Here is a 16,362-nt window from a genome sequence, read left to right as displayed (position 1 = left end):
CCTCTGTTGTCACTGAGCAGAATCGTTTCCCTTAACATTAATTTAGTTCAATGAAATCTACACAATAATGAAATAATGAAATACAAACAAATATGTTGAAAAAGATACACTGGCTTAGGGAATTATCTTCGTTTTGGTCTTAGATTGCCCTGTGGAATGTATTTTGCACATATTTGACCTGCTAGACAAAACTTTATTCATTTATTTATTCTAAAAAAAAAATTCAATAATTAGTAAAACCATATGCTGTAAAAACCTTGTTCATTATTGCTTCCATCCCTCCTGTTGAGACATGACATGGTCCGTGGCTCAATACTGCAGCATATTTAAACAAATTCTTTGGCAGTATGGTTTTCCTTCCGGTCATTCATACGAGTCTATTGTAGATGGCAATTGAATAACATCTAATAATGCTAAAATATTTGTAGTTTATACATTTAGCTGTGGATGTCAACATACCTGTTTTTCCAATGCTGTGTTAACACATGTACAGTTGAGAAGGCATACTGACTGTCAGTGTAAACGTTAACAACCTTTTTGTTATTTAATTTACAAGCTTCAGTTAAAGCTACCAATTCGACTGCTTGAACAGAGTAATTTTTTGGTAGTTGGTGTTTTAAGAAAACTTCAGTTTCTGTTACTACTGCAAATCCTGTAGCATTTGTGCCATCAGGGTTTTTTGCTTGACCTGTTGAATAAATATAGTTATTTCTGCATTTTCATAACGTATATCAGTTAAGTCTGGCCTGGGTAAAACACTGATGGTTATTTCTGACATGCAATCATGAGGCTTTCCATCTGTGGGGTAGGTAGCAGTGTGGATGGATTAAGTGTAGCACATCTCTCGACAACAAGGTGTGGCTGTGAAAGAAGAACTGTTATGTAGGAGAGATGTCTGGTAAAGATATTTTGTTAAGTAACCATATCACAGCCACTGCATGAGGTACCTTAAGTGTTAATGGGTGAAATAACACCATTATTGTTGATGCCTGCACTGCCAATGGCTTCTGGCCATTGATTCAAAAGTACGATCTCGTCCCTGTTTCCCCCTTTCAGTGGACACTTGCCCCTAATTACCGCAATTCAGCAGGGGGTCTTTCATTAGGAGTACTGGACTCCCCCGTGCACGGTTTCAGCTCCGACCCTGGAAAGCGGAAAAAACGTTGAGATCTGGTTTGAGGACCCAATTGTTGAGAAAAGTCTCTCAATGAGACTCAGAGTTGCTGGAGTCAGTTAATGCAAATGTTTAATCTTGCAGCAAGTTCAAGAATGTGTGTGTGAATGGGTGTATGTGTGCGAACGTGTGTGAGTTTGTGTATGTGAGAGTTTAATGAACCTGTTATCCACAGGCAGGTCTTAACTAGTATGGCACAGGTCCAGCCTGTCTCATCTTTTTTGGAAGGTCCAGCGCTCGGCCGTAACCCTTCTGTCTGTTTGGACTCTCACATACATTCGGTTAATCATAGAAAAACGAGAACAAAACTTTTTAGCCCCTTAAATTCATAAAACAGACATGGTGCAGTTATTTCCATTCTAGAAAATAAGAGTAATCACCACCATTCCTATAAATTCTGGATATTCTAACAATCTGAATCTTTTTTAAATGTTCGATGAAGCCCTTTGCTGTTCTGTTTAGAGACTCAGCTGATCATAAACCAAGTTTTGCTCTTGAACCAAGCTTCTAAACTCTTCACCTTTTTCATTTCTCAGTTAGTATTCACTTTAAAACTGATTAAAAGAAAAATTAAATGAATGCCTATCAACAAATGTGGGATCTAAACTCTAGTGCTTTCTCTAAAATAATTTCCTTTCTCAATTCAGAAATGTGTGTGTGTAAGTCACAACACCCGTGACACCAAAACAGCTTTCTTTTCTCTCTTTTCTCTACACTGTGCACTGTGAGCACACACACCAAATCAGAAAGGCTTTTTTCTCTCTTTTCTACATTATGGACTGTGGGGACACAAAACCGCTCTCTCTCTTTTTTTTTTTGATTGTGTGCCAGGGCGTTGTCTCACGTATTAGATTATGCTTAAGATACGAATGGGTTTATCAGTCACATCAGAATCCATACATACTGATCCTCCCGTAATAAAATGGTCGGATCTTATCAAACACACTTTGTTTCTTGTGACAAGTCAGCGAAACAGCGTATACACGTCAAGACACTGAATCAAGTTTGCCACAAGAACTCATAAGTTTGGCAGTATTGCTCTGCCGTCAGCAATCATACACCCATTTTATTTTCATGAGACATGTGCAGGCACCTGTTCATCTACTGTTCTATCACTATGAATTAGTTTATCTATTATCAATAAGGATACTTCTACAACTACTATCAAAGTATGTCCGGACTTCTTATGTTGTCAGTTGCTATATATGAATAAGTGGGTTGCTACTGAAAAGCATTAAGCATGTCACACAGCCCAAACATATAACATTTCAGGACACTTACACAACACATTCAAATCAAACAGTCAGACAACATACAAGAACATATACCCCAGCCGGCATTGCTCCCTGCCTATTTTCCTACAACTCACTATGTGTGCGCACACCTTTATTCACAAACTCTTCAACTTATACTCTTTTACCGAAGCTGCTACAGCTCGATTGGCCAAATACCCTTAGATCCTATTTCGGTGAATTTGACATCTGCCTTGTATGTAACAGATTAGCGGTTTAGCAGTTTTAATTTAGTTTGAGTGAAGGAATTCATTTTATAGCAAAATCCGAAATCGTGAAGAACTCATGAAAGTAAGCTTATTCTCGGATTCCTGAAACTTTAGATTTGCTCTTTCTTTTACTGCAAAGTACAACGTTGAGCAGCACTAATGAGTTGTTTCTATTTTTGGCAGGCTTTACCTTTGCGGATGAAGCCCTTTCTGTCTGTGCAAAAGAAATCTTGTTACTGTGCAGAGTGACTTCTCTGACTAGAGTCGCCTTACTTGTTGCGACTGTGCCGATGTTCGAAGCTGGAGTGCAAAGTTGTTGCTTGAATGGTGCTCGCTGGAGCGTGTGGTAGTGTAAAGTTATACCATTTAAAAGGGCTGAAGAGTGCTCAGTGCAGCGGGTGGGCGGAGGTGCAAAGTGACACTATGGCCATAAAAAGAACACCGCTACAAGTGCGCATTGTGCCAGGAAGGGCCCTCGGACGTGAACCAGTGGACAGTTATCGCTTCTCGGCCTTTTGGCTAAGATCAAGTGTAGTATCTGTTCTTATCAGTTTAATGTCTGATATGTCCTCTATGCGAGACTACATATTAAATGGATTTTTATCAATAGGAGTTGAAAAAGGAGCTTGCTCCGTTCACTCCAAGCATCGACCCGGTACTGCAGTGCCGCTGGGAACGGTGCGCTCTCCTCTGCTCTTGTGAAAAAGCAAACAGCGGTGCAGGATGGAAGTTTCAGGGAGCCTAAGATGAAACTTTCTTTTAATCTGCTGATAAAAGAGAGTGAATGCGAAGCAGACTTTAACACGGCTCTGGGAGCGAGCCGAGTGCGGGCTAACCGGGAGAATTGCTTGAAAGAAACGCGACACCGAATGAGCAGTCAGATCAAAGCCTCAATACGGTGTTCCCGTGTTGTTTGTGGCTGCCTTGTCTTTTGCACAGAGTAAAAGACAAGGCAGCCATCGAATAGGGCCCGATTGTTCCTACTTGGTCAGCCGAGGAGCAAGGGGGGGGAGCAAGCGTCTCAACCAAGCAAAGCTCACCATGGGGAAGGTGGCTATGCCAACTAGCCTGATGCCCTGCTCCCGCAGTGATGGATAATCATACACTGGTTTCTCTTCATAATGTACAAGTCTTTCGCCTTTTACTAAAGACTTCCGTGGAGAGCAGCACTAATGAATTGTTTCTATTTTTGGCAGGCTTTACCTTTGCGGGTGAAGCCCTTTCTGTCTGTGCAAAAGAAATCTTGTTACTGTGCAGAGTGACTTCTCTGAGTAGAGTCGCCTTACTTGTTGCGACTGTGCCGATGTTGCTTGAATGGTGCTCGCTGGAGCGTGCGGTAGTGTAAAGTTATACCATTTAAAAGGGTTGAAGAGTGCTCAGTGCAGCGGGTGGGCGGAGGTGCAAAGTGACACTATGGCCATAAAACGAACACCGCTACAAGTGCGCATTGTGCCAGGAAGGGCCCTCGGACGTGAACCAGTGGACAGTTATCGCTTCTCGGCCTTTTGGCTAAGATCAAGTGTAGTATCTGTACTTATCAGTTTAATATGTGATATGTCTATGCAAGGACTACATATTAAATGGATTTTTATCAATAGGAGTTGAAAAAGGAGCTTGCTCCGTTCACTCCAAGCATCGACCCGGTACTGCAGTGCCGCTGGGAACGGTGCGCTCTCCTCTGCTCTTGTGAAAAAGCAAACAGCGGTGCAGGATGGAAGTTTCTTTAATCTGCTGAGAAAAGAGAGTGAATGCGAAGCAGACTTTAACACGGCTCTGGGAGCGAGCCGAGTGCGGGCTAACCAGGAGAATTGCTTGAAAGAAACGCGACACCGAATGAGCGGTCAGAACAAAGCCTCAATACGGTGTTCCTGTGGTGTTTTTATAAAATGCGGTGTAAAAAAAGGTGTGAATGCCCCATAGAAAACTAAAAGGTGGAGCGGAAGTGTTCGGCTGCAAGAAGGTGTGAATGTCCGACTATATTTGGTGAAAAGCAGGTGAAGCAAGGTCTGAATGCCCAACCTTACATCATCAAAAGCGAGATCAGAGGTTTTTGGCTGCAAGAAGGCCATAGTTTGCCAAAAGCGGGTAAGGTGCGAATGATCGGCTAAATATCAACAAAAGTGGGGGCGGAGGTCTTCGGATGCAAGTGGGTGTGAATATCCCACCATACAAGTATGGTGGAGAGGAAGCTGTGAATGGCCGACCATAGTTTGCAAAAAGCGGGTGAGAAAAGGTGCGAATGTCCAACCATACATGATCAAAACAGGGAGCGAATGGAAAGCTATAGGCCGATCACGTTGCTCTGTGTGGACTACAAAATTGTGGCTCGAGTCCTAGTTGGTCGTCTTCGGAAGGCTCTACCTCATGTAATCCATGAGGATCAGACGTGTGGGGTGGAGGGAAGGCTAATACAGTGGAATCTGGGATTGGTGAGGGACTGTATTCATTGGGTGGAGGAGCGGGGGATCAATATGAGTTTGGTGGGGTTAGATATGGAGAAAGCGTTTGACAGGGTGAACCACAGGTTTCTTTTTGCAGTTTTGGAGAGGATGGGATTTGGGCCCCGTTTTATAGAGTGGTTGGAGATCATGTACAAGGGGGTGGGGAGCAGAGTTATGGTGAACGGGCACTTGGGTACAGTGGTGGCACAGAGAACTGGGGTGAGGCAGGGATGCCCACTCTCCCCGCTGCTCTTTGTGGCTTACATGGAGCCGCTGGGTTCGGTGGTGCGGGGGGACCCGGGTGTGGTGGGTCTGCACCTTCCTGGAGCAGGTCCGGACAAGTTGACAGTGATGCAGTATGCGGATGACATGACCTTTTTTTTGACAACAGAGAGGTCGGTCACACGGCTGTTGGAAGTGGTGGAGAGTTTTTCAATAGTGTCGGGGGCCAAGGTGAACTTAGGGAAGTCCACCATTAAGTTTTTTGGACCATGGGCTGGTAGGGTGGGAGGCCTAGCTGGTCTGCCCCAGTGCCAGGGCCCAGTGAGAGTCCTGGGGGTAGAGTTTCAGGGAGAAGGGAGTGCAGAATTAAATTGGGGAAGGCGTCTGGCTGCAGCCCGTTCGCGGATGGGGCTGTGGAAATCCCGGCAACTTTCCTTAAGTGGTAGAGTGCTGGTTTTGAAGGCTGATATTTTGCCATTTTTGGTATACCTAGCGTATGTTTTTCCTTTACCTCCTCAATATAGGAGAAGTTTCATGAGAGATGTTTTTTCCTTTGTATGGGGGGGGTATGAATATGTGAGAAGGGAGTGGATGTACCAGGAAGTTCGGATGGGAGGGAGGGGTGTGCCGGACATCCCACTTAAGTTGGATGTGGTTTTCTTTTCCTTTTTGTGCAGGTCTGTGCAACAGACAAGTGGCCATCATTTTCAGGCACTTTTGCTGTTTTGGTTGTCATTCCCCTTCAGGAGATTGGTGTCCTGGGACAATAGAAGGCCAAAGGGGGATGTCTTACCCCCGTATTATAGGCAGGTGGTATGCTGGGGGAAAAAGCACCCAGAGTGTCAGGAGGGGGACCTGTGCTTCAGTCACCGGCGCCTGTACAGGGCTCTGGTGGAAAAAAGGGGGCTGGTGGGGGTGTATGGGGTGGGGCAACAAGGGTGGGTTTTCACACAGCAGAAAGGTCTCACAAACAGGGCGAGGGATATAAATTGGCTCGCCTTACACAGGAGGTTGCCAGTCAGGGAAGTTTTAAATAGACACGGGTTGACACGGGGGAGTTTGTGCCCAAGGGAGGGGTGTGGGGCTGATGAGACAATTGAGCATGTGTTTTGGGAATGTGGGTTTGCAACAAAAGTGTGGGTTGAGTTGGTTCTTTTTTTTCCAAGATTGGGGTCTTTAAAGTATGACATGATAATGCTGGGCTTGGGTTTAAGGGGGAAAGGTAGGGAGGGTTTTCTGTTATGGTTGGTTCTGTCTATGGGAAAGGTGGCGCTGTGGGATGCAAGGACGGCGTTGATTAAAAACAATGTGGACTGGCAGGTGGGAAGGGTGGTGGCAAGGGTGAGGGCAGAGATTGGATGCATGAGAAGAATGGAGGAGGAAAAGTACGGGTATCACGCTGCAAGAGAGCGATGGAAGACTTTATTTTCATGAGCGGGTAGTGTTTCTTTGTGGTTGTTTCTTATGTTTGTATGGTTTTTGTGTCGGACATGTAAAGCATTACTTTGACTGTTTTGTCATGTTGTTCTAAATGTTTCTTGGAAGTTTTGTAATAAAAAAAAAAAAAAAAAAAAAAAAAAAAAAAAAAAAAATCTGTACTTATCAGTTTAATATGTGATATGTCTATGCAAGGACTACATATTAAATGGATTTTTATCAATAGGAGTTGAAAAAGGAGCTTGCTCCGTTCACTCCAAGCATCGACCCGGTACTGCAGTGCCGCTGGGAACGGTGCGCTCTCCTCTGCTCTTGTGAAAAAGCAAACAGCGGTGCAGGATGGAAGTTTCTTTAATCTGCTGAGAAAAGAGAGTGAATGCGAAGCAGACTTTAACACGGCTCTGGGAGCGAGCCGAGTGCGGGCTAACCAGGAGAAGTGGTTTAGAATTTCCAACCATTATCTATAAAATGCGGTGAAAAAAAAGGTGTGATAGAACACTAAAAGGTGGAGCGGAAGTGTTCGGCTGCAAGAAGGTGTGAATGTCCGACTATATTTAGTGAAAAGCAGGTGAAGCAAGGTCTGCATGCCCAACCTTACATCATGAAAAGCGAGATCAGAGGTGTTTGGCTGAGAGAAGGCCACAGTTTGCGATGCAATAATTAAAGGCCTCATGCCAGATGTCGCCACTGAAGTAAAGAACATTTACGTGGGATGGTATGAGGGTCCTCGTTTGGCTGACGTTCGCCGATATGCTCGCCATGCTCAGAACCAAGTTGAGACGCGTAAGACAACCAAAAGGGACAAGTGTGAAAAGGAGCTGCATTTGGCAGCCATGACCATGTATTACGCAGTTGGTGTAAACAGAGCACGAGGCCGAAGTCGAAGACGTGGACGTGTGAGAGAGGAGGTCGAAATGGGCCACGCCAGAGCTATGATCCGAATATTTGTTTTTACTGTGGCCAGACTGGACACTGGAAGAAGGACTGTCCACAGCTGAAAAGTGATGAAATTTGGCCAAAGGCTGACTGAGGGTGGGAGGCAGGTTCTGGACGTCACGCGGCAGCGGAGCCTCCACTAATGGGTGATAGCACAAACACACTCACACATTTTTCCTGCTCTGTGTAGTGAAGAAACGCTTGCCGACTGTGATTCACGTAGTAAAGTTTTGCATGCTATTTCCGTCCTAGAGCAAAGATATTTCTCTCAGAATATAGGAACTTATGTTCATCAGTAGTGACGTCAGGGGAGTTTGATTGTCCTCCAAAGTTAAGTGGAAACCACGTTTACTCTATGTCTGCATCAGGCCAGGTTGTGAAGGAGAAAATGACATCGCCCATTGCGTGTGTCACTCCCGATGGGCTCTCCTTCAAACACTCATTTTTGTTATCAGAGTTGTGTCCCATTAACCTAATGGGCTGTGATCTCATGTGTAAATTAGGCATTATTTTAACTTCTACACCAGAGGGTATTAACGTTATGTTACAGCCTGACAAAGTTTTCACAGCAGTGCAGTTTGATTCATCTGCACTTACATATGCTTATGAGTGGAAACTTCCCAGCTCTCCTTTTTCACAACAACTAGTGGAAGAAGCAAAAGCGTTAGTTTCACCCCTTTCTGATTTCATGCAACCTGCTGATTTGCACTGCACATCACACATTTCTTTGGGGCCTGACAATGACTATGAGAAGAAGTGAAAAAATATGTGCGCCTACTTTATTGGCTGTGTCGCTCACTCCAGAGCAATTCGATTTTTTTAATGTTTGTGGTACTCGCCCTCACATTTCCTTGGCCAAACCTACACACTGGCATTGACAAGGTGTGGGAGAGTTTGTTGCTACATGTCAGAAAGAAACGGATTGGACCGTTTCACCTGCTGATCCAAATTTGATGTTTTCTGAACGATTGTCAGCATACAAAAAAATATTTTTGAGTACAATGCATTGTCAAAGAACTGTGGAATTAATTCCTACCACAGAATCACATTTTGAAGCATGTTTTTAATCTGAAACAGATTTGTCTTCGATACCCATGTTGGCTGAAGTGCCCAATGATCTTTGGGCTAAGAGCAAATATGATGTGGGGTTGATAAAAGGCTGTGAACCAGTAATTGTCACCCCTAAATCAGACTTTTGTCCATGTAAAAAACAATACCCTTTTAAGCCTGAAGCAATTAAAGGGATTAAACCTGTTTTTCAATCTTTTCAGAAAACAGGCGTTATTGTTCCTTTTGAAAATTCACCTGTGCTTACTCCATTGTTTCCTGTTAAAAAGATTAAAGATGCTGGCCAGCCAGATGAATGGCGTTTTGTACAGGACCTCCAAGCGGTGAATGCTGCAGTTCAGCCACATGCTCCTACTGTGCCCAACCCACACACTATTTTGTCTCAAATTACATCAGATGCACAGTTTTTCTCAGTGGTTGACTTGTCGCCAGTGCACCCTGATAGCCCATTTTGGTTTGCTTTTTAGTTTGAAGGGAGATCTTGGACTTTTACCCGGTTATGCCAGGGGTACTGTGAAAGTCCCACTATTTACAATGCTGCCCTCAAAGCTAGTCTGGATTAACTTCAATCAACCACAGGCTCCGCTCTTTTGCAGTATGTGGATGACATCCTTTTATGTAGTCCATCTAAACAACAGTGTGAAAAAGACAGTGAATCTGTTGAAACATCTTCCTTCTTATGGCCATAAAGCCAGCCTTTCTAATTTACAGTTTGTACAGGACGAAGTCACCTTTTTGGGTCATGTGATTTCTAAGGATGGGCGCTCACTTTCTCCTAAACGTGTTGCTGCAGTTCAGATCATTCCTAAACCGGTTACTAAAAAACAGCTTATGTCATTCTTAGGTATAACATCTTACTGCAGGAACTTTATTCCTAACTACTCTTTTCTCGAAGCTCTCTTAGGTGCTCTTATCCATGGTAAAGGCCTCCAGTCAGCTGATCGTGTTCCATGGACTCCTGAGGCTGAATCAGCCTTTAGTCAGCTTAAGCTGGCTCTTCAAACAGCACCAACACTTGGCATTCCAGATCCTCATAAACCTTTCATACAGGCAGTTGATGAGAAGCATGGTTGTATGACATCTGTTCTTATGCAGGAACATGGGGCAGGCAAAGGCCAGTGGCTCATTTCTCAGCAAAACTGGACTCTGTGGCTGCAGGCCTGCCTGGTTGTCTTCGTGCTGTTGCAGCTGCAGAGAAAGCTGTCCTGGCCTCCCAAGATATTGTGGGCTACGCTAATTTGACTGTTTTGGTTCCTCATGCTGTTGCCATTATTCTTCTCGAGCAGAAAACTTCACATCTTTCAACTGCTCGTTGGCTCAGATACACCTCTGTGATATGCCAAATGTCACTGTTAAACGTTGTACTGTTCTGAATCCTGCTACTTTGCTTCCAACTCCTGAGGATGGGGAGCCTCATGACTGTGAAGCTGTTTTGGAACAAGTTTGTACACCCCGACCTGATCTTTTAGAGACTCCTCTTCCAAACTCTGACATGATTCTTTTTGTAGATGGATCAGCTTTGCGTGATCCAGCCACAGGTACTAACTGTGTTTGGTTTGCAGTATGTTCTTCACATGACACTTTGTTGTCTGGTTCTCTTCCTAAACATTTCTCTGCTCAAACTACTGAGCTTATTGCACTTACTGAAGCTTGTAAGTTGGCAGCTGGTAAGTCACTATTTACACAGATTCCAGATATGCTTTTGGTGTTGTTCATGACTTTGGTGCGCTGTGGAAACACAGGCATTTCCTTAAATCAGATGGTAAAACTATTCTGAACTCCAAGCAGGTTTCTGATCTTCTTGATGCGATCCTTTTGCCTACAGCAATCTCGGTCTGTAAGTGTGCGGCTCACACTAACTCAGACGATCCTGTTGCTTGTGGCAATGCCAGAGCTGATGCTGCAGCTAAGCAAGCAGCTAAATCTTTTCCTGTTTTCGCTTCCCTCTCTTTGCAGGCAGAAGACTCCCTCACAGATCTCCATGCTTTGCAAACTTTTGCCTCTGCAGATGAAATTTGGTCACACTTAGCATACTGACTGTCAGTGTAAACGTTAACAACCTTTTTGTTATTTAATTTACAAGCTTCAGTTAAAGCTACCAATTCGACCGCTTGAACAGAGTAATTTTTTGGTAGTGGTTGTTTTAAGAAAACTTCAGTTTTTGTTACTACTGTAAATCCTGTAGCATTTGTGCCATCAGGGTTTTTTGCTTGACCTGTTGAATAAATATAGTTATTTCTGCATTTTCATAACGTATATCAGTTAAGTCTGGCCTGGGTAAAACACTGATGGTTATTTCTGACATGCAATCATGAGGCTTTCCATCTGTGGGGTAGGTAGCAGTGTGGATGGATTAAGTGTAGCACATCTCTCGACAACAAGGTGTGGCTGTGAAAGAAGAACTGTTATGTAGGAGAGATGTCTGGTAAAGATATTTTGTTAAGTAACCATATCACAGCCACTGCATGAGGTACCTTAAGTGTTAATGGGTGAAATAACACCATTATTGTTGATGCCTGCACTGCCAATGGCTTCTGGCCATTGATTCAAAAGTACGATCTCGTCCCTTTTTCCCCCTTTCAGTGGACACTGGCCCCTAATTACCGCAATTCAGCAGGGGGTCTTTCATTAGGAGTACTGGACTCCCCCGTGCACGGTTTCAGCTCCGACCCTGGACAGCGGAAAAAACGTTGAGATCTGGTTTGAGGACCCAATTGTTGAGAAAAGTCTCTCAATGAGACTCAGAGTTGCTGGAGTCAGTTAATGCAAAGGTTTAATCTTGCAGCAAGTTCAAGAATGTGTGTGTGTATGGGTGTATGTGTGCGAACGTGTGTGAGTTTGTGAGAGTTTAAAGAACCTGTTATCCACAGGCAGGTCTTAACTAGTATGGCACGGGTCCAGCCTGTCTCATCTTTTTTGGAAGGTCCAGCGCTCGGCCGTAACCCTTCTGTCTGTTTGGACTCTCACATACATTCGGTTAATCATAGAAAAACGAGAACAAAACTTTTTAGCCCCTTAAATTCATAAAACAGACATGGTGCAGTTATTTCCATTCTAGAAAATAAGAGTAATCACCACCATTTCTATAAATTCTGGATATTCTAACAATCTGAATCTTTTTTAAATGTTCGATGAAGCCCTTTGCTGTTCTGTTTAGAGACTCAGCTGATCATAAACCAAGTTTTGCTCTTGAACCAAGCTTCTAAACTCTTCACCTTTTTCATTTCTCAGTTAGTATTCACTTTAAAACTGATTAAAAGAAAAATTAAATGAATGCCTATCAACAAATGTGGGATCTAAACTCTAGTGCTTCCTCTAAAATAATTTCCTTTCTCAATTCAGAAATGTGTGTGTTTAAGTCACAACTCCCGTGACACCAAAACGGCTTTCTTTTCTCTCTTTTCTCTACACTCTGCACTGTGAGCACACACACCAAATCAGAAAGGCTTTTTTCTCTCTTTTCTACATTATGGACTGTGGGGACACAAAACCGCTCTCTCTTTTTTTTTTTTTGATTGTGTGCCAGGGCGTTGTCTCACGTATTTGATTATGCTTAAGATACGAATGGGTTTATCAGTCACATCAGAATCCATACATACTGATCCTCCCATAATAAAATGGTCGGATCTTATCAAACACACTTTGTTTCTTGTGACAAGTCAGCGAAACAGCGTATACACGTCAAGACACTGAATCAAGTTTGCCACAAGAACTCATAAGTTTGGCAGTATTGCTCTGCCGTCAGCAATCATACACCCATTTTATTTTCATGAGACATGTGCAGGCACCTGTTCATCTACTGTTCTATCACTATGAATTAGTTTATCTATTATCAATAAGGATACTTCTACAACTACTATCAAAGATGTCCGGACTTCTTATGTTGTCAGTTGCTATATATGAATAAGTGGGTTGCTACTGAAAAGCATTAAGCATGTCACACAGCCCAAACATATAACATTTCAGGACACACCACACAGTTAACAACCACAGTGAAGCGTGTCAAAGCCCAAACATGTAACATTCAACAGGACACTTACACAACATATTCTAATCAAACAGTCAGACAACATACAAGAACATATACCCCAGCCGGCATTGCTCCCTGCCTATTTTCCTACAACTCACTATGTGTGCGCACACCTTTATTCACAAACTCTTCAACTTATACTCTTTTACCGAAGCTGCTACAGCTCGATTGGCCAAATACCCTTAGATCCTATTTCGGTGAATTTGACATCTGCCTTGCATTTAACAGATTAGCGGTTTAGCAGTTTTAATTTAGTTTGAGTGAAGGAATTCATTTTATAGCAAAATCCAAAATCGTGAAGAAGAAAGAAGAAAGTATGCTTATTCTCGGATTCCTGAAACTTTAGATTTGCTCTTTCTTTTACTGCAAAGTACAACGTTGAGCAGCACTAATGAGTTGTTTCTATTTTTGGCAGGCTTTACCTTTGTGGATGAAGCCCTTTCTGTCTGTGCAAAAGAAATCTTGTTACTGTGCAGAGTGACTTCTCTGAGTAGAGTCGCCTTACTTGTTGCGACTGTGCCGATGTTCAAAGCTGGAGTGCAAAGTTGTTGCTTGAATGGTGCTCGCTGGAGCATGCGGTAGTGTAAAGTTATACCATTTAAAAGGGTTGAAGAGTGCTCAGTGCAGCGGGTGGGTGGAGGTGCAAAGTGACACTATGGCCATAAAAAGAACACCGCTACAAGTGCGCATTGTGCCAGGAAGGGCCCTCGGACGTGAACCAGTGGACAGATATCGCTTCTCGGCCTTTTGGCTAAGATCAAGTGTAGTATGTGATATGTCTATGCAAGGACTACATATTAAATGGATTTTTATCAATAGGATTTGAAAAAGGAGCTTGCTCCGTTCACTCCAAGCATCGACCCGGTACTGCAGTGCCGCTGGGAACGGTGCGCTCTCCTCTGCTCTTGTGAAAAAGCAAACAGTGGTGCAGGATGGAAGTTTCTTTTAGTCTGCTGAGAAAAGAGAGTGAATGCGAAGTAGACTTTAACACGGCTCTGGGAGCGAGCCGAGTGCGGGCTAACCAGGAGAATTGCTTGAAAGAAACGCGAACCGAATGAGCGGTCAGAACAAAGCCTCAATACGGTGTTCCTGTGGTGTTTTTATAAAATGCGTTGAAAAAAAAGGTGTGAATGCCCCAGAGAAAACTAAAAGGTGGAGCGGAAGTGTTCGGCTGCAAGAAGGTGTGAATGTCCGACTATATTTGGTGAAAAGCAGGTGAAGCAAGGTCTGAATGCCCAACCTTACATCATCAAAAGCGAGATCAGAGGTTTTTGGCTGCAAGAAGGCGATAGTTTGCCAAAAGCGGGTAAGGTGCGAATGACCGACTAAATATCAACAAAAGTGAGGGCGGAGGTCTTCGGATGCAAGTGGGTGTGAATATCCCACCATACAAGTATGGTGGAGAGGAAGCTGTGAATGGCCGACCATAGTTTGCAAAAAGCGGGTGAGAAAAGGTGCGAATGTCCAACCATACATGATCAAAACAGGGAGCGGAGGTGTTTGGCTGCGACAAGGTGTGAATGTCCACCCATAATTAATGAAAAGCGGGCAACAAGTAGGTTCGAATGCCCAACCATACATCATCAAAAGCAGGAGTGGATGTGTTCGGCTACAAGAAGGTTTGTATGTCTGAGCATAGTTTGTAAAAAGCGGGTAAGAAAAGGTTCGAATGCCCAAACATACACCATCAAAACAGGGAGCGGAGGTGTTCCGCTGTAAGACTGTGTGAATGTCCGACCATATTTGGTAAAAAGTGGGTATGAAAAGGTTCGAATGCCCAAATTCGGCTGCAAAAAACTGTGTTCGGCTGCAAAAAGGTGTGAATGTTTGACTAAAGTTTGTAAAAAGCGGGTAAGACAAGGTGCGAATGCCTGACAATGTATGATCAAAAGCGGGAGCGGAGGTGTTCAGCTGCAAGAAGGTCTAAATGTCCATCATTAATTGCTAGAAAACATGAAAGAAAATTTTCGAAAATCAATCCGCACATGATCATAAGTGGGAGAGGAGGTGTTCAGCTGCAAGAAGGTGTGAATGTCCTACCATAATTGCTGAAAAATGTGTTAGAAACGGTAAGAATGCCGGACCATACATCATCAAAAGCTAGAGAGGTGGTGTTCGGCTGCAAGTAGGTGTGAATGTCTGACTAAAGTTCAAATATATTAACAAAAGCGGGAGGAGAGGTCTTCGGATGAGTGGTTGAGAATTTCCGACCATAATCTATAAAATGCGGTGAAAAAAAAGGTGTGATAGAAACCTAAAAGGTGGAGCGGAAGTGTTCGGCTGCAAGAAGGTGTGAATGTCCATCTATAGTTGGTGAAAAGCAGGAAAAGCAAGGTCTGAATGCCCAATCTTACATCATCAAAAGTGAGATCAGAGGTGTTTGGCGGCAAGAAAACGGGTAAGGTGTGAATGACCGACTAAATATCAACAAAAGTGGGGGCGGAGATCTTCGGATGCAAGTGGGTGTGAATATCCCACCATACAAGTATGGTGGAGAGGAAGCTGTGAATGACCGACCATAGTTTGCAAAAAGCGGGTGAGAAAAGGTGCGAATGTCCAACCATACATGATCAAAACAGGGAGCGGAGGTGTTTGGCTGCGACAAGGTGTGAATGTCCACCCATAATTAATGAAAAGCGGGCAACAAGTAGGTTCGAATGCCCAACCATACATCATCAAAAGCAGGAGTGGATGTGTTCGGCTACAAGAAGGTTTGAATGTCCGAGCATAGGTTGTAAAAAGCGGGTAAGAAAAGGTTCGAATGCCCGAACATACACCATCAAAAGAGGGAGCGGAGGTGTTCCGCTGTAAGACGGTGTGAATGTCCGACCATATTTGGTAAAAAGTGGGTATGAAAAGGTTCGAATGCCCAAATTCGGCTGCAAAAAACTGTGTTCGGCTGCAAAAAGGTGTGAATGTTTGACTAAAGTTTGTAAAAAGCGGGTAAGACAAGGTGCGAATGCCTGACAATGTATGATCAAAAGCGGAAGAAGAGGTGTTCAGCTGCAAGAAGGTCTAAATGTCCATCATTAATTGCTAGAAAACATGAAAGAAAATTTTCGAAAATCAATCCGCACATGATCATAAGTGGGAGAGGAGGTGTTCAGCTGCAAGAAGGTGTGAATGTCCTACCATAATTGCTGAAAAATGTGTTAGAAACGGTAAGAATGCCGGACCATACATCATCAAAAGCTAGAGAGGTGGTGTTCGGTTGCAAGTAGGTGTGAGTGTCTGACTAAAGTTGAAATATATTAACAAAAGCGGGAGGAGAGGTCTTCGGATGAGTGGTTGAGAATTTTCAACTATAATCTATAAAATGCGGTGAAAAAAAAGGTGTGATAGAAACCTAAAAGGTGGAGCGGAAGTGTTCGGCTGCAAGAAGGTGTGAATGTCCGTCTATAGTTGGTGAAAAGCAGGAAAAGCAAGGTCTTATTGCCCAATCTTACATCATCAAAAGCGAGATCAGAGGTGTTTGGCTGCAAGAAAACGGGTAAGGTGTGAATGACCGACTAAATATCAACAAAAGTGGGGGCGGAGGTCTTCGGATGCAAGT

The 16,362-nt window shown here is 43.6% G+C and overlaps 3 non-coding genes and 2 pseudogenes across 3 annotated transcripts; all 5 read left to right on the top strand.

Annotated features, from left to right (window-relative positions):
• Positions 1-3,174: 3,174 nt before the first annotated feature.
• On the top strand, positions 3,175-3,364 carry LOC140286204 (U2 spliceosomal RNA). Its single transcript, XR_011911075.1, has one exon. It is a non-coding gene; the product is annotated as a U2 spliceosomal RNA (small nuclear RNA).
• A 411-nt stretch (positions 3,365-3,775) lies between these two features.
• On the top strand, positions 3,776-3,889 carry LOC140286215 (U5 spliceosomal RNA). The gene has a single exon (XR_011911078.1). It is a non-coding gene; the product is annotated as a U5 spliceosomal RNA (small nuclear RNA).
• A 275-nt stretch (positions 3,890-4,164) lies between these two features.
• On the top strand, positions 4,165-4,352 carry LOC140286196 (U2 spliceosomal RNA). Its single transcript, XR_011911073.1, has one exon. It is a non-coding gene; the product is annotated as a U2 spliceosomal RNA (small nuclear RNA).
• Positions 4,353-6,869: 2,517 nt separating this feature from the next.
• Positions 6,870-7,080, top strand: LOC140286208 (U2 spliceosomal RNA; annotated as a pseudogene).
• A 6,460-nt stretch (positions 7,081-13,540) lies between these two features.
• On the top strand, positions 13,541-13,707 carry LOC140286201 (U2 spliceosomal RNA; annotated as a pseudogene).
• The last annotated feature ends 2,655 nt before the right edge of the window (positions 13,708-16,362 follow it).

This window comes from Leuresthes tenuis, unplaced genomic scaffold, assembly GCF_036924035.1.
Source record: "Leuresthes tenuis unplaced genomic scaffold, fLeuTen1.0.hap1 SCAF_77, whole genome shotgun sequence".
NCBI lineage: Eukaryota > Metazoa > Chordata > Actinopteri > Atheriniformes > Atherinopsidae > Leuresthes > Leuresthes tenuis.
The sequence above is the reverse complement of the archived record's forward strand: the minus strand, read 5'-3'. Positions and strand labels throughout refer to the sequence as shown.